The sequence below is a fragment of the Sander lucioperca genome, chromosome 1 (genome assembly GCF_008315115.2).
Source record: "Sander lucioperca isolate FBNREF2018 chromosome 1, SLUC_FBN_1.2, whole genome shotgun sequence".
Lineage (NCBI taxonomy): Eukaryota > Metazoa > Chordata > Actinopteri > Perciformes > Percidae > Sander > Sander lucioperca.
The window spans coordinates 49,862,300-49,880,815 of NC_050173.1; the positions used below are offsets into that span (position 1 = coordinate 49,862,300).

The following is an 18,516-nucleotide window of genomic DNA, read 5'->3' on the forward strand; positions in this document are numbered from 1 at the left end:
GGCTGAGAGGGGGCGGAGGACACAAGGGTGCCTGTACTGTATGGACACACACACACTCAGATGCCCACATATGCTCGTGCTGTTTTGTGTTCTGTGGGTGCGAGGGGTCAGTGGGGTATATTATTTTAAAGGGGTGGTAGAAAATGCAGCCACAACACAGCTGGATTGACAAGGAAATGGTTGCCATGGAGGGGTGGAGAAAATTTAATTTGTATTTAAAAAAGAAAAACCTAATTTTTAGTTTAACTACGGTGTCGCAGTGCAGGCATAGAGAAAAGATGCCTGATTCTATGAATGGGCACCTAGAAAGCCTAATTGAACAATGACCGAGAAAGGAAAAGAAAAGCCAATCAAGACCTTTTTATCCTGCACAATACCATCCTCTGTGCAGATGAATGGGACCTGTCGCGGAGCAGGCTTCTGCTGAGAAAAAAAGCTAATCTAAATAGCAAACCTACAGGTTCATTGTTATTCTGATAATCAGAATTGTCATCTGAGCCTGCATAGGGATTTGAATGCATTTGCCAAGAGGATATCAGTGATAGTAATGGCAGCATAGTGGTTTCCCCGCCATTAACAGTCGCTGCCATTTTAGTTTAACTGCTTGTAGTAATAGCTGCTCCTCTGACGCAGCCGTCGTGTTACTGCCAGGGAAACTTCTGCCATTGCTGTGTCTGTGCCAGTGTTAAAGGCTGCCTTCACAGCCATGGTGCCAGTAGTAAAGGCTGTTGTTACATGGCACGGTGCCCTGAGCCTGTCAGACCTCCAGGGTGTGTACACCACCTGTCATTATCAGCTCTCAGCCCTGGCAGCTACGGACAGCTAATGGTCCACTGGGTCTCACCCAACAATCTGCTGACCAGTACGAGTGCTGCTGGTTGGACGGCTGGACACCTGCGCAAACACATGACCATGTGTGCGCATACATGAACACAGAGTCGTGCAAGTGTTCAGTCGTGTACAAACTTCTGCACACGAAAAAAAAAAGAGAATAACTTTTTTTAGTGAGTTATGGGTTGACTCAAACCAAAATGAAATGAAATGAAAAGGTGATATATGAACCTATTTCACTCGTTCACTTTGCCCTGGGATGGACTTCTTCCACTCACTCGAGAATTGTCTGTATGATTTATAGAATTGGATTGTAACCTTTGTCACAGGCAGCTTTTAATTGAAAAAGCCACAACAGGACTTTGGAAAGCCATTTATTGTTACGGTTAATTAAGGTAAACATTAAATGAAGAGAGTTTTAATTGGTTTCTCTTGATGAGGGTAGGGATCTGGGGTGACCAGAATCTGCATATGTAAATACCTAAAAAACTCCTCCAGGCCTTGGCTTTACTCTCTCTGCCTTAGAGTCCTCTCTCCCTTTCTCTTTCTCTGTTTCTGTTTATTTTCCTCTGTTTCTGTCTCTCCCTCTCTCCCCCGCACACACACACACACACACACACACACACCACAGATTTACACACATTGGCTGCATCCAAGCTGTCTGCAATACAAATGGTATGCTTTTGTCAAGTGACATTGATGTGATGTATGTTCATGCTAAACGCTAAACCGGCCTGAAGAGATACATTTGTTAAGATGAGACATGACAGATTGGCATAAGACATCACCTTCATATTTACAGTAAATGGAATTATCCCAAGGCCCTCAACATTCAAGCAGGCTATGTTTATTTATAGCATTTTATTTTTTGAAAGCGGATGTTGCTGGATGCTATCAGGATGCTGATATGTGTGTGCCCACTGGTGCTCATCATAGCAAGTTTGATTGACCACTTTCTACTTGGGCTAAAGATTCATTTATATGCTGTCATACTCTGGCGAGGATTGCAATGTGTACATTTGGGAAATATCACAAATACGTCAAATAGTAGAGTCTTCTTTCTTTTTTCCCCCTGTCCTCTGAACAGCTTCCACCTGTGCCAGAAGAAAATGGTGTTAATAGTGCACCCAATCACTTTGCTAGATAGATCACCCCAACACCAGATAGATAATCATGCTGTTAAATAAATAGCTTCTTAAAATGCTTCTAAATGCCGCTAAAAGCATGAGCATTTTTATGGGTGACTTGGGAAAAGGGAGTGGTGGTGGTGTCAGGGGGTAGGGGGTGGTACTGAATTTCCATTGCAGTGGCTGCGGTTGAAAGCGTGTGTGCATGTGGATGTGTGTGTGGATGAGGCGAGCAGACAATTGGACGGCTGCTCGGTCACCCGGTCACCCTGCTGCTGTAGAAAAGCTTCTCATGGCCAATGCAGGGCTCTTGCCAGTGTTTCACAAAAACTGAATGCGTAGCACTGTCCAAACAGATGCCCGATGCCATTTCCAGATAGTGTTTATGTGTGTGCATATGCAGTGTGTGTGTGTGTGTGTGTGTGTGTGTGTGTGTGTGTGCGCGCGAATGGATGTGCACAATGTATTTGTCTGTGTCAATGTGTTTCCAAGTGAGCGGGCACTTTGTATTCATGTCTGTGTGTGAGTGTGTGTTTGTTCCAAACAGATGTTTTTTTCCATTGTGTGTGTACTAGCTGAATCAGATCAACACCAGCCGGTGCAGTGAGTCTGGCCAAGGTGGATAATATGCAGTGCACGCTGGGGCCAATACTACACACACACACACACACACACACACACACACACACACACACACACACACACACACACACACATACACACACACATACACACACACACACACACACACACACACACACACACACACACATACACACACACACACACACACACACACACACATACGTACACACATAACATTCAAGAGACTAGGTAGAACAAGATGTAGAAAAAACACATGCAGGCAAATATTTACATTAAACCTTACATTTTAAGCTGACTATGGAATAAGTGCAAACTGTATTGTAGTCTGAACAATGACAATAAAGTGTTTCTATTCTATTGTATTTAAACAGCAAATGAAATCCACATGAATCATCATGATTGCAAGTAGCGTAGTAATAAAAGAAATGGCAAGCAATCATTAGAAAAGGAAAGCAAGAAAAGAGCATAATCAAATTCAGGTAAATGAGGAGGTGGTGGAAGTAGTTGTGAGGTATATCATGAATGAATGATCTTAATATAGCTCAAGGGATGGCCTGTGTTTATGTACTGCAGCCTTTGTAATAGCCTTCTTTTAATGTGGGCTGGTTGAAGTTATGTGCACTTTTGCTCCAGGAGGATAACCCCATCCCCCTTAGGATACCCATCAAGCTTTTCATTTATGCATGAAACATAATAGTTTATAATAAAAACAGTGGCAGATATTCAGCACGATGATGGTTGATTTCAGACAGAAATAGACAACAGCAGGCTTCCCATTTCTTTTTTTCAAGATTATTTTTGGGGGATTTTTTCCCTTTATTTCAGAGTGACAGTGGATTGACAGGGAAGGTGGGATTTTGCTGGCTGAAATGACAAATGACCAGGACCTCTTAACACCACATTATGAGGTGCTGGTACCAAGGAAACAATGCCAATGGAAAGTCAATTAGGAGCACAGCCCTGTCTCAAAGTCTGCGTGAGCAGGAGGTCGGGCACTGGGGGGTGGGTCAACATGGGACTTTTACCCATCCTTGTCATGTGTAAAAAAAAAAAACTCATCATTTCAGTCCAGAGCAAATCCAGTCCTGTTCAAGACCATAATAGGCAATAGTGTCTTTCCAATGCTAATACAGTGATTTAGGAGTTACGATGCATCCAGAAACAAGAATTATCTATCTTTTAACATCAAACTAATCAATGCATAGAATTTCGACAACGTTCTGTACAACTGATTCCGAATCAGCAGCCAGGAACAACTTGACCAGTTCTCAACAGTCGAGTCAAAGACAATTCTCCAACTAGGCACAAGACCAAGACAAGTGCAAGACTTCATGTGGACTCGAGATCGGACTTAAGTACCACCCCTGCTTGGTAGTAACACAGGGTTAGGCTACTACGGTAGGTAGTAAGCTAGCCAGACATGCTAACGTTTGAAGCTTATATTAGAGCCGACAAACTGCTTAAACTATTTTACTTTTGCTCTTGTGTTTTTGGTTTCGGGAAGGCCAATAAATTACATGACCCTGCAAACACTGAGTACCGCTCTTACTACAGTTCCATGCCTTATGTGCATAGTTACGGTTGCTAAACTATGATTGGGCAATTATTGTCCGTGGCAGGGGTTAAGCGAATGGTCAATTTCGTTGATTAATTTAGTTAATTTTGAGTAAAAAATAATAAGCAGCATACATGACCAAGCATGAAGATGAGCAAGACCGCCTGTCACTGTAAGCCGATTTCCCTTTTGTCCATCTGGAACCTCGGTGTGTATTATAATCTGTTCAAGAAACTACAGATCTGTAGACCGAGTGGATATGCTCCACCAATTCATAAGGTCTGCCTCCCTCCCTGTAGGAGCTGGTGTTACATTCGAGCTACATTCATCTATGGTTTTGTCTATCTATGATGGAATAAAGGGAAAGACTGCAGCCCTGCCTGAGTGAAGAAAGATCCCTGTACGATTTGGGAATAGGCAGAAATGAGTCTAGCCTGTGATATGTGTTGAGAGATGATCATCTCAGGAAGCATGAGCCGTGCACCCTCGTAGCTGCAAAGCAAGAGAAAGATAATGGGGTATGTGGCTGGCAATAGGTGGATGCGGTTCTTCTTTCTAGTCTTTTTGGGTCAGCACCAGAGATGGGTCAGCTCACAAACAGGGTGGAGGAAACAGAGGGAGGAAGAATGAATGAGAGTAATATCTCATATGTCTGTCCTTGCTCCCGGTTGCCCTCAGTCAAATCCTCACCATTATGCTTTCATGCCTGATTCATGTCATGTAGGTGATGTAGCAGTATATGTTCTTTCTGCTTTACAGGACAGGAAACAGAGGGGTTGCAACAACTATAAACTCGTTTTGGAGCTGTATTTCAACCTGTACAACACAAAGTGATCCAAATAGCAATAACATATCAATCTTCCTGGTTTGGACTAACTACATCCTCTTGTCATTAGAGCCCAGGGCCATTCTACTTATTTTTGTGATCATTAGTAGGTGGGGGTTATGCAATAGTTATTTGCATTTGGACCGTCTTAGATGAATGGATTTCCCCTGATATCTCAGGCAGCGGGAGGTAGAAGGAGCGGGGTGACAGTGTGTGCTACATTAGTGGAATGAATGCAGGCTGATACACGATTGCTGGTAATGTTAGGCCAGAGGCAAAGAGGGAAAACAGGGAGAGAGAGAAATCTATAGATTAATGTACTCATGACCAATGTATGGCCATGAGAGGCAACTCTGTGTGGGAAGGTTTATCACAGACGAAGGTTATGATTGTGCGGATGTAACACGGGTAATAATTGTTGCTGAAATAAACACGGCTGCAATCATCAGTTAATACTTTAATGACAACATGATGGCTCAGAGATCAAAACCTCTCCATCTGAGATTGCTGCTTCAGCTAATTTTACTCATACAAGCATGGAGTGGCTTTACACTCCAGCACGTTGATCTGAAATATTTCTATCATAAAGCAGATTCTTTTCACGCCGTAGTGTACACTGCAATTTTGAAGCGTATGTTCTTGTGCAATTATTTACTGGGTGCAGCCTCCAGGGCTTCTTAAGTGAATGCCAGGGAGCTCCAGTTATAGTAGTTATACTTACATTTTGTTTTGCAGACGGTTGACATAAGGTATCATCCCTGCACATATAACTTTTGTTCATTTGTCAAGCCTCTCTTTCCTCTGTCCCTCCATTTCTCAACACCTCCTGGTATCATCAGCCACAGACTAACCACCCGCAGCGAATGTGAATTAACAGACGGCATGCTGCTCGCAGCACCTTGCTTGCCACTGAAACAGATTCATCACAAAGACCTAGATACTGCCTTCTCTCACTAATACACACACATTTTCACCCTAGAATAGCACCTCACATATCATGCATCCATAGTTAACACTCTTCACACTTACACAGTGTATGTTGTGATCAGGAGAACAATAACAACGGCAACAGATTCTTCCTTTCGTCTTTTTTTTAGGATGCTACAATGCTTTTTAGGCTTCCATGTCTGCGAGTTAGCTGCAATATTCCTTTCTATTTTCTGATCTACTAAAAGCCCCTAATCTGTACTTAAAATACATTCCTGTTCACATCTCCTCAATTGCAACATTTATATATGAGTGGGACATGCTAGAAAATCAATGACCATCAGAAGTTGAAAGGAAGAGTGAGGCAGGTTTGCCCACAGGTCAGAGGTGCATTGTGGGATATTGACTAGTCCCCGGTGCTGCAGTAGGCGGACTGAGAAAACACATCTACACGAATATTATTGACAAAAGGACGTACAACCCTTCACCTTAGTAAAGTGGACAGATAGTTCATTATCCTCAGTGAGGAAATTCATTTTCACAGTCAATACATGAAAACTGAACACACTCATATGGAAAGAGTGGGTTTTTTTTATCAATAAGAACTTTGTTTTTAACAGGCGCCCTCATGAGACTTGATACATACCCTTTTGATCCACCATAAAGACTTTTCTGATAGGTAAAGGTGAACATGTGGTGCCAGTTCAGCCTGAATTTAAGAAACAGCAGCAACCTTCCAGCATGGAGCAGGTATAGTCCTGTTTCCATTCAGCAACGTGATGCAAAACGTTTCAGTGAGGTTTTCTGAAATTCAAATTATTAGAGTATTGCTGTTTTCTGCTGGCTGCGAACGACCACCTTGAAGAGTGTGTGCTGATCAGATTTCCTTATGTGACAATGTGCTATTGCTGACCAGTCACCTCTTTACATGTAATGTATAATCAGAATTGTAATTGCGTCGCCTACAGAAAATCAATAGTGAGCCGGTTAAGGTGCCACACTGAGAGGCCCAGAGGGATCAAGCACTTGCCCATGGAGACTGCTGCAGGGCTTCTGGCTTTGCTGAACACACCATCAAACTATAACTGACAATGTTTGTTGGTGGGAAGCCAGTGTGGGATCGTGTTCTTGTCAGCAACTCCTACTGGCTACTGGGTCACCTGTGTGATGGGGTTGGGGTGTGGAGGGGATGGGATGGTATTAAAAGTAGCGCTATATCAATGAGAAGCATGTGGTTTGTCTACTCCGTCCCCAGGTCAACAGTGGGAGCTGGATTGTAGAGGAAGTCCATTGCATATTGGAAAAAGTGTATCACAGTGTTGTCTCAATTTTGTGACATGTTTTTTTGAAAAGTTCATTGCAGTCACTTGGGACACAATTGTACATTTGAAAGTACAACAAATGACTTACAAGAAATAGTAGAGTTGTAACTGTATAGGGTAGTGCTCCAGGGAAAAGCTTTTGTGCTCTTTTTTTTCAGAGAGCGAAGAGAAGTCATAGGAAGATATGAGGGAAAACCAAGGTGTGGATCAATGTTGGCCAAAGTGTAGGCCAAACCTTGGAGATAACATATTGTCCATAGCAGTAAATACCTTATAAATAGAGGGTAAAATAAGTTTTCTTGGGAAATAATAACTCATATATAAAAGATAAACATAATGGCATCTCTTGATAAAGAATTCTGTATTCTTACCTGTCTTAAGATATTAATTATAGTGAATAAAATTGCAGAAAGAATGGAGAACGTGACACAAAGGGCAGCCAAGTCAAGCATTAACAAAAAGCTTCATTGTCTGGATTATTTCACTCTTAATGCTGTTATAAATCCCCAAAAATAATTTGAGGCCTCTCTAGTTTAACTGTCCAGCCAATGTCCCATAAATTAGATCAGCTCGGAAAACACAGAGGTAGATCCCCACACAGCAAACATTATTCCCAGCAATCCACACCAACATAAAGATGATAGCTGCAAGTCTTTGTAAATATTGTATTCTGTATTTTCTACACTTTTCACATTACATTAAGTGCTCATGTAAAGTCATTAAATGCTATTATCTAAAATGATGTATTTTTTGTACTAAAATTTCTAATATAAAACTAGGGCTGTCAGCGTTAACGCGTTAATCACAATGCGATTAAGGGTTGACGTGATGCTAAGATGTTAATATGTACTTAAAAACTGTTCTGAAATGCAAAATAATAGAATTTTAATCGTGTGATAAAATATGCGATTAATCGCGATTAACTATAGAACTTAAGCGATTAATCACGATTAAAATTTTTTATTGTTTGACAGCCCTATATAAAACATTAATACACTGAGACAGTAAAAGCCTTTGTTTATCTGTCATTGATTGAACTATTATCGCCCTTTATGTAATACAATCTATGACTTCTTCATTAAAGGTAATCCTTCGCCATTATTCGTCATCCATGACGAATAATTTAGCATTTCAGGGCTCCAATGAAACAGTATACATAAATGTAAACTGTGAAGAATTAAAAATGTACAAATACATTAAGCAACAAGTAATTGCTTAGCAAGGATCAAAACAAATTATTTTTCACACATTCTGTATGTGTGACCGGATGGGAGGTGGATGAAACAATGGCTGAGGGAGTTCACTGTTGTGTGCAATAATGAAGTATATATATAGTAAAGCTAACATTCTGCACTCCCCCTCTGGAAATAGAGGCTATTCAGTCTTGTTAGGCTTCTAAGAGCTGCCTAGAAGCCTGTCATTTCACATTAAAGTAGCCTAGCATTGCTGCTTTCATAGATTTAGTTCTCAGTGGACAGCAAATGATATATTTATGTATAGATTTGAGATGGGAGGCAGACAAGGTTGCCTACCCATCCCACTTCAGCTTCTATGTGTGTGCACATATGCGTGTACTTATGCATACATGTGAGTTCTTGTTTGTACCTCATTGGTACAATGCATTTCCATTATAAGGCATATGCCACCCTGTGTTATGGTGAGCCGAGCTGTTAGCTGTTACTGTGACTGTCACATCTATAGAGGGGAAAGGAAGGGGATATTTCCTATTTAGATGTCACCAATTTCCTCTTCATGCATGACGCACATACACATAACACCCCCCCGCCACACACACACACAATTGATAGATTTATTATAGCGTGTCAGGAAAGTGCAGGCTTCACATTTCAGGAAAATGGACCCATTTGGCGAGCGAACAACTGCAACCCCCCCCCCACCTACTAACTCTTCTCAACCCCACTTCCTCCCTCACCACCCATCCACTCAGCGTGCCAGCCCACTCAGCCGAATCCGGAACGGCACCAAATACATGTTTCTGTCACAAGCTTTGTGTCAGCTTTTTTTACATGAGCAGGAGAAATGGGGAAATAACGGGTCATTCTGACAGTCAGAATCACTCTGTGTGGATCTTAAATGTTTTACGGCCTTAATGGGCCTCCAGAAATAGATGCGGTGCTAATGTCCTCTGACTCTAGGAAAAGAGGGAAGAATGTGTCTGTGCTAAGTGTGTGTATTTGTGTGCCTGCCTGGGAAAATTTGTGTGAGGGTGCGCGCATGTCCGTTTGTGTCTGTGGCTGCCCGTGTGTGCGATTCAAATGGGCTTAAGTGAGGGATTCACGCATGCAAATGAAGCCACTTAAATCTGGGTCCTTTTCCCCCTCTATCTCAAAGGACACCCTATTCTCTATTTAGAGCACCACTTTGACATCTGCCCTACAGGGCTTTGGTCTTAAGTGGTGCACTGTAGACCATAAGGAATCATCCAAATTTGACTTATATAATCTCTTATCCTCAGACATATCCACAACAAATCTTCAACAAGCTCCTTGCCTGATGCAGACAATCAACATAACCCATCGCCCAGCTTGAGCATTAAGCATTACCTTTTGAAGAAGTGTTCAATACCGTGGGATTCCTGGCATTCGCTACTTCCAGACAGCATTTGCTGCTTTCGAACAGTTAACCATCTCCCAGCATGGTTCCTCTTCTCCAGACAGACTCTGACTTAGAATATTGATCTCACCGCTAGCTGTATCCTTACCCCTCAGACAATCCATACTAAATGTATTAGCTGTGGAGAGAGCTACAATGTCCTCTGCAGCTAATCATATTTAGCCACAGAGAGAGGTTTCTTTAAAGAACCAGCCTATTTTCAGGGCCAGAGTGAATTGTTCAGACCAGAGGATGGTGCTGCAGTGTGCAACATCAAAAGGTGGGCTTCAGAGACCGGCATATTAGAAGACCATTTAGGTTAATCTCGAAACATTAGGGATTAAAGTGCATGTGCATGCTTTACACAAGCAAATGCACATATGTTCAGGGGTAATTTTGATACACCGAGTATGATTTTTTTGGATGATTTCTCCTCTCTCTCTCTCTCTGTCTCTCTCGCTCTCTCTCTCTCTCTCTCTCTCTCTCTCTCTCTCTCTCTCCCACCAATCTCACACACACACACACACGTGCACAGGCATCATACAGGAGAGCACCACTGATTGTTGAGTGGGGCAATCAAAGGCTTTGATGCTAATCAGAGCTCTCTGTCCTGCCACTTTGGGATGATGGTGGAAATATACAATAGAGAAAAGGTTTTACAGCAGATGCCTGATGCCTGGCCGATGTGATTGCTCTCTACCTCATTCACTGGGTAGCAGAGGAGAGAAATCAGCCTGGAGCCATGGGATAGGTCTGTATACTGGCTTGTGAGCTCCTAATGCAGTGCCACATGTAATGAGCTTTGGATTTGGGCCCCCATCATGCATAGAGTTTTCCGCCTAATCTGCTAAATACTTTGTGAACCATTCATTACATTTGTTTGGGTAGATTTCCACGCTGCTACTTCTGTAGAAATGACAGTAGTACTTTGTTTGGCGGGATCTCCTGCACACAGCTCTGATAACACCTGTGCCGCTTGATGCAGCGAAAAAATTCCTTGGCACTCATCTCCTCTCTTGGTAGGGGGGCTGCCGGTGATGTGAGTTTTTCTAACCGTTGATTTCTCTGAATGTACTCTGAGCGCTTCTGTGTTCGTCTCCGCCTGTCTTAGCTCTTGCCAGAACCATTTTGGACATATGTGCTTTTTCTTTTGGATTTTGTGTGATTGTGTGTGTGGGTGTGTGTGTGTGTGTGTGTGTGTGTGTGTGTGTGTGTGTGTGTGTGTGTGAGCGTGCGAGAGAGAGAGAGGGAGGCAGAGAGAGCAAGAGAGAGAGGTGAGAGTTTTTGACAATCCGTCTCCTTTGTGTTTCTTGCACTGTGTGCATGTGCTTGTGTGAGTGTGTGTTTGTGTATGTTACCTCTGCTTGTTGGTTGACAGGCCGTTGTTTGGCCTTCTGACAGACAGTTCCATTAAATCATACTGCAGTGGTTACCCACAGTGACAGGACACCATTGCTTCCCTGGGATTCCTTCATCAGGGTCTCTCATGCGCTTAACGAGGAAGTAAACATTCTAAATTGTCTGGTGGAGATGAAGTGAAGATGCTGTCTCAATGCTGCATGCCACATGTGATGTCTACACGTCTTAGTTTCCTTACCCATAATGCAGTGAGCATGCACGCCTAAGAGTCATCTTTGTTCCGTAAATAGAGGAAGATCGTGCCTTAGCATCGGTTTATGGGAATACACAACATTAATGTTAATGTTGTATGCTGCCAACAAAAACAGAAGAGACTCAGATATGTGGGCTACGCATAATGATACATTTGCAAACACATACAGTAAGCTTAATTGTGGTTAGAATGGTTAGACATTGCCAATTCTCAAAGTATGGCAAGATACATTACTTACCACTCATGTACTGTATGTGCAGTCATATTTTATGCATTGGACACTTAGCATTGCGCTTCTGAAATAACTGCCTGTTTCGTAGAACCACAGCAACACTGACAGTTTTCCAGAAACCTCTTTGTGGCTTTCTGATGGTTGCAAATAGTTCTGCAGACAATTATTTTCAAGGAGAGAGCGGCAGCGCTATTGTTGCAGAAAGGCCGTGCAATAATAAATGCAGCTCCTTTGATGACTCCTCTAATAAACGAGCACTGCATTTGAAGACGCTGCGTGTTGTTGCAAATCTTCCTGCAGATTCAGTCTGCCTGGGAGCCGCCTGGTGAGAAAACACTGAGTGGATTTTGAAGAGGTGTTGAGTGCAGGGAATGATGGCCCTGCTTGTTCCTTTTAAGGTTATTTTAAGCTGCAGACCTGCAGGGTGTGTGCGGTGTGTGAGTGTGCGGTGTGCTTGTCAGGGTTGTGTTTTAATTAGAGAGACAGGAGTGTGTCCTTGGGCTGCCGCAGAGGGTCAGGAGAACCTGGTAGTCTGGGAGAGCAGTGGCTGATGGGACAAGTCTGGCAGGCCTGCTAAACACCCATTACCCAGACGTGTAGATGCACTCAAGAGCGCACACTCGCGCTCACACTCACACCCGCACACACCCAGGCACACACAAACGCACGTACGCGTCTTGGTCTTGGCACCATTCCTGTTGGCCAGTGATACCATGGTAACTGAGCAGAATGCATCTCCATGTGTTCCATGGCCTTCCCTCGTCTCTGCGAGCAAAATTACCACTGGCACTACTCTTGGGAGATGGAGAGAGGCAAGGTAGAGGTGGGTAGAATGAGAAGGGCAGCAGGAGGTGGAGGGGAAGGAGCAGGGGGAGGTTGAGAGGGAGGTGAGGGGAATTGAAAGAAGAAAGGTTGAGAGGGTAGAGGGAGGATGCATCTGACATTTATGTTCCTGGCCAACAGAAAATGCCACTTCAGGCTGGCATCGCTCTTTTCTTCTCTGTTGCTCTCTCCAGCCTCCCTCTGACCCGTGGCCCGCCTCCCACACCTACTTCCATGCATCTCACTCCATTCCCGCCACCTTCCATCGGTCACCTCTCCTCTGATTTCCCTGCATCAACCTCTTCCCATTTTCATATGACTATCATATGACCTTTGGCTTTCATCCAGCCATTTCTTCATCTCCCTGTCGTCATTTCCATCTCACAGGCCCTCACCCACATCACGACCATCTTTCGTCAGCTTTTACTCTTTGATTCTTCGCTTCTGAATCCTCTTTACCTTCCCCCTCCTTTCCCCTCCATACCTGTATATGCAACTCCTTCTTTTTCTCTTTTCTCTCCCCAGCTAATCCCCTCCTCACCCCTCCCCACACACCTCTGGTGTGCCTAGCCTGGGTCCCAGCCGTTGATGGGACTCATAAAGCCTTCCCAGATGAGGCGATAGCTAATGGCTATTGAATAATGCATGGCGGGCAGGATTTAGAGAGCCCAGTCTATTAGCCTGACCAAATACTCTGGGCTTTTATTAAAGACCAACACTTACAATTACAAACTACATTAAGGCCGGGGTCCTGTCTCACCTCCCCTTCTCTCGCCATTCGTCGCTGTCTTCGTGGTCATAGCTAAGGCAGAATATTATCTTTTGCTTTTTTAAGATTTTATAGCCTGGGGAAACTGACCCTCTTAGAATAGGTCACTGACACTCTTTTCTGGTTGTTGTGTCTTTTTTATGTTGTTGTGTCAGGGGTTAGTGGCCCTTTTAGTCACATTTGTAGATAGAAAAAGAGATTGGTGTGGTGGAGGGCAGTGGTGTCACAGTTTCACTGTTGGTGGTCGGAATGAAAATGAAATTTTTTTTGTGCATATAGGTAGGCTTTTTATGTCTCTCCCTGCTGTGGATTGTTGGTTTTTGTGGGTGTTTATGAGATTGTGTATGCATTATGTAGACACCTGTATTGTGCCCTCTGCTCCACTGCTGCAGAATTTTCATCATCTTCTTGATGGATTTTAATTTTGTCTGTGCTTATGTTTGCTGCTGCAGATGATGCTCCCTCGTACATCATTCCACATGATTATACACAAATGTTAATGGATGCTAATAGCTATAAATGCCTTAAAGTGTGTGTCCTGCAAGTGGCTTCTAAATAGTCAGTGTGGTTAGCTAATGGCTATCTAATCTATCCCTCTACCTGGCTATGTTTAAGTGCACACTTAGCTCTCTCTCAGTAATAGCGTATTGACCTCTCTCCTAATTTTGAGATTGCTATGCAAGGTTTCATCTTGCATTTGATTATTACACTGTAACACGTCTGCATATTCTTGACAGTTTTGCAGAGTTAGGTATTTGTGTGCCAAATAGACCGTTGAGGTATTTTAAGAATTAGACCATAGTCACGGGATCAGTGGTCAGCGCTGAGCTGTCCTGTCGGCCAAAGGGTCCAGTTTTTATATGCTGACAGATCTTTAATCATGTAAGTCAGGAAACCAGTGGATATCCAGGCCATGTCAGATAGAGAGGAGACACCATAAGGGATGATAGCTTGCTGCCAGTCAGATCAACACACAAAGTGTCAACCCTAAACCTTTGATCCACCTCCATATCCTCAGCCTCAGTCCCCCATCTGAGTGTCTGGAGAGCTAAATGATTACATGTCTGATCCACCAACGAAAGCTGCAACTTAATTTGTGGCCAAAAACATCAACCTCATGAGCTACTACTTCCTGTTTATATGTGTGTGTGTGTGTGTGTGTGTGTGTGTGTGTGTGTGTGTGTGTGTGTGTGTGTGTGCGTGTGTGCGTTTGTGTCTTGATGTTTATTCAGTGTGATCTCCTGGCTGACCCTGCGGACAGCCAGTGTTCCTCAATAGACTGCACTCTATATATAGGCTAGTATTCTGTAAATGTCACTGACTTTTAAACCATGCTTACCTCCCTGTATATTGAATCACGCACGCATGAAGCTTTATCTAAATTAAAATGTGGTCCAAACAGTTGCTTATCAATATCATTTGTTTTTCCTAAAAGTGTAACCGATCTGTATCTGATCTGGAAACGGAGGTAAACAACAACCAGTCGACAGCATTTAAGTGAAAAATCCATCCTCTTTGGGACTAGTTAAAAAGTTACACAGTGTATCACTTCCCATGGTTACTGTGTTAGTGGGGCAGTAGACGTACTTTCTAATTCTATACTTGAAATTAAAATGAGGAAATATTGATTTGTCTTTTAATTTAGTTACTCAAAATTAATACGTTATCAAATCCTGAATCTGAGCCAAATCAATAATACATTTACAGCTGAATCAAATTGTATCGATTTTTTTTTGCATCGCAGCGTTTCACATTTATCTGTATCATTTATTGTATCGGGTACAAATCAAACTGTGGGCAAGGGAGGGATACTCACCCCGATCTTATACATAAAATTGAAGAAAAAAAATGTGTTTTCTGCCTCAGTTGAATGAGTGAGTACAAGAGGGTCACCAAATGTCTTGTTTTCCTATCCTGTCAAAGAAGCTACTCAAGTTCAATAAGTGAATAGAGGTCGATGACAGCATGGATGAAGGGAAATCATGTCCACAAAAGAAAGAATGAAGAAGTGGGTGGTGGGAGGTGTTTTTGTTGAAAGAGGGAGAGTTGAGTGGGATGAGGGGTGAGCACATACTGTAGCTTTCAAGCATATATTCTGATTGCATCTTTACAGCTTTATACTGATATGATATGGACATTAACAAATGGCTGCGTTTGTGTGTGTGTGTGTGTGTGTGTGTGTGTGTGTGTGTGTGTGTGTGTGTGTGTGTGTGCCTGTTCACCGTAGGCATGTGTTGAGACAGCAGAGGTCTTATTTTCGTTAACGGTATCCCTCTGTCTCTCTGGAGGCACGCAGGGGAGCAGAGGGCAACTGCAGTCTGATGTGGGGCATCTGTTCCCACATTTGTTAAGCTTCTCCTGATGTGTGTGTGCGTGTGATTTTGTAAGAGAGAGAGAGAGAGAAAGAAAGAGAGAGACAGACGGAGAGCGCTCGAAGAGTGCGTAAGCACGTGTGTGCGCACGTTGTGATCGGTGTGATAGGTGCGATCGGTGGAGTGGAACGGCAAGGTGTTGCTGCAATAGAGGGCAAGTGCCGACTTGTCATTGGTCTGTGTTAAAGCTGACCCGGGGCGGTGGCTGCACTCACCTCATTGACCGCAAGATGGCCGCCAGTCGAGTCTGCAGGTGGTGCTGAAGACACTTCTCTTTCCTCTTATTCTCTCCCTCTCTCTCCGTGCTCTCTTTGTAGCTCTATCTCCCTCTACCATCTATTATATGCTCCTGTCGGAATACCAAGCAGCCCCTCAGTCTTTCTGCTCCACGTCTTCCCGTATTCATACAGTCCTGTCCTCTTCGCACAGTGCATATATATATATATATATATACAAATCTCTAAATGCGTCCCTTTCCATACTGTAATCTCAATGGGGACATTACATGCATAATCTACTTTATAATAAGGCTCTAGTTGGCCCCGGATGCCTGGTTAAGATAAGAAGAAAGATGTGTTAATTAGGCTCATTTACAGCAGCAGCTAGTAAAGAGCAGAACCCCTTCACAGACGACCTGCTTCTCCTTGAGAAGTTCTCCTTGAGAAGAGCCACAGAGTTACTGATCAAAGTTTCACATGGCAAACCACCGGGGATCTGGAGGTGAGGTGAAGCAGTGCCGGTAGTGGACTTCTTTAAGTCAGGAGCAGCGCTGGTAGATGTAATAGGAATAGGAATTATTGACTGGAGCAGCATGGTATGGAAATACTGTCTCTAGTGTGCCATCATCGAGACGGAAAGCTTATAGTAGCCTGATTTATGACTGCTGTGGAGAATTGAGTGCTTCATAAAGATTTGCCGCTAGCTGAGATGGAGTAATCAGTGAAGTGATCTGACTTTGGTGGATTACAGTTCCAACGAGTTGTAAAGTCAGTGACAATGCCTTGACTTTGTCTGTCGGACAATGCAAGTGGAAGGAGTTAGAGTCTAACTCTGGCCCTCCGTCAAGGTCATATAGATTAAAAATGATTGGGTTTCCAATACTCTACTGGGGAGTTCTGCATGATGAATCATCACTCCATTCCAAATCGACACCAATTAAGAAGGGTTTGTTTATTCCGCTGTGGGACATGCTGTGGATGTTCGCTAGGAAACAAGCCTTTTCAACCCCCTTTCTCTCTTCACAAGCAACACTGGCATTTGCAGGGATAAGTGTAATGTGTGTGTGTGTGTGTGTGTGTGTGTGTGTGTGTTGTGGGGTTGTATATTTGTATCTGTGCATGCTTCCTCGTGCACTGTTGGGTTCGTATTTGTCCCAAGCCTACAGATTCTATATATTTTTATATTTGTACACACTCGTGTTTGTGTGTGGACATGTTCAGACAGTCATGTCATTCAGTGTGTACTGTGGGGCCCTGCTCTGTTTGTGTCAGTAGCTCCATGTCTGTAAGGCATGGTATATGAAAAGTGAGGTTGAGGAGCCCAGTGGCAGAGCCAGTGAATTCATTTGCATTCATTCCACTGCCTGTCTCCCCTCAGAGCCCATTCTAATTACCAGCAGCTCAGGTCTGCTACAACACTGCGAATACTCTCTCTCTCTCTCTCTCTCTCTCTCTCTCTCTCTCTCTCTCTCAGTAAAAAAAGGGCTGCTGGTGGTGCATTCCTGTAGCTTTGATACTACTCTCTCTTTAGCCTGCCAGGATTCTCTTCATGTTGCTTTGTTTGCTGTCAAGCCCAGGCACTTTCTCCTGTTTTAGAGTCAGAGTCAGAGGAAATATAGTGTATGCATGTGTGTGCAAGCGAAACTCTGCCATACTTTGTGTGTGCTTGTTGTGATTGTTTTGGGGTTGAGGGAGATGCAGTGTGTGTTCATATATAGGAGAGAGAGAGCGTGAGGGGGAAGGCGGGAAAGAATCATGAGGCTTGTAAAAGACGAATGTGCGCACTAATCACCGTAATGGCCATTGTGGCGTTTCGCCTCCTGAGTCCCAAACACCTTGTCACGCCCTCTTCCTGGTAATGCAAATTTCTTCCAAGGCTATTAAATCACATGACATCTCGCCACTACTGAGCATGCTCCAAAGACTGTCAGATTCTCATGTGCATACTTAAGCATGCATGCATGCACCAACGCACACACACACACACACACACACACACACACACACACACACACACACACACAAACACCTGCACAGTTCCATGGCAGGTGGCATTGACCGGGCACCCTGCAGCAGTGACAAGGTCAGGAAGGATCAGGACACTGCTCTGCTCTCAGGAGAGATGAGCTGAGCTCAGCTAACTACTATCCAACTATAGGCTACATCTTTTGGCTACAGCAGCCAAAATTCATTAAAGATCCCCTATTATGCTTTTTTGGATTCCATTATGTATTTTCGTGTGTTAAGTATAGTTTAGTTTTAGTTTATTATAAAAAACACATTTCACTCCAAATGGAGCTTTCTCTAGCACAGACAGCACTTATTCTCAACTGCCTAAAAACGCCTTGCCCACATTCGTGTTTGAAATTCCTCAATTAGTGATTCATTAATTGAGGGAGCCAGCCCAGTTTTTAATGTGTGCTGCCCATAGGTGCTGCCTGAGCAAGCACAGCCCGCCCAGCGGCTTGTTTGAATTTGGTTGACCAATCACAACAGAGTGGGCCAGCTGACCAATCAGAGCAGACTGGGCTTTTCAGGAAGGCGGACCAAGAGCTCAGACATAGTGTTTCAGGCAAAGAATCTGCAACAATGGGCAATATAAGGAACATAATATGTTTTTTTTAACATCAAAACATGTAAACCTATTCTAGTAGACCCCAAGAGTACAAATATAATGCATAAAA

At 43.4% G+C, this 18,516-nt stretch overlaps 1 protein-coding gene and 1 long non-coding RNA gene across 2 annotated transcripts in view; one reads left to right on the plus strand and one right to left on the minus strand.

Annotated features, from left to right (window-relative positions):
- Window positions 1–18,516, plus strand: part of tenm1 (teneurin transmembrane protein 1) — a 189,658-nt gene that overhangs the window by 28,030 nt on the left and 143,112 nt on the right. The gene's annotated exons all lie outside the window — the stretch shown is intronic.
- LOC118495888 lies at window positions 610–18,213 on the minus strand. The gene is made up of 3 exons (XR_004898328.1): window positions 18,153–18,213; window positions 6,953–6,957; window positions 610–619 (listed from the first exon to the last, which is right to left on the minus strand). It is a non-coding gene; the product is annotated as an uncharacterized LOC118495888 (long non-coding RNA).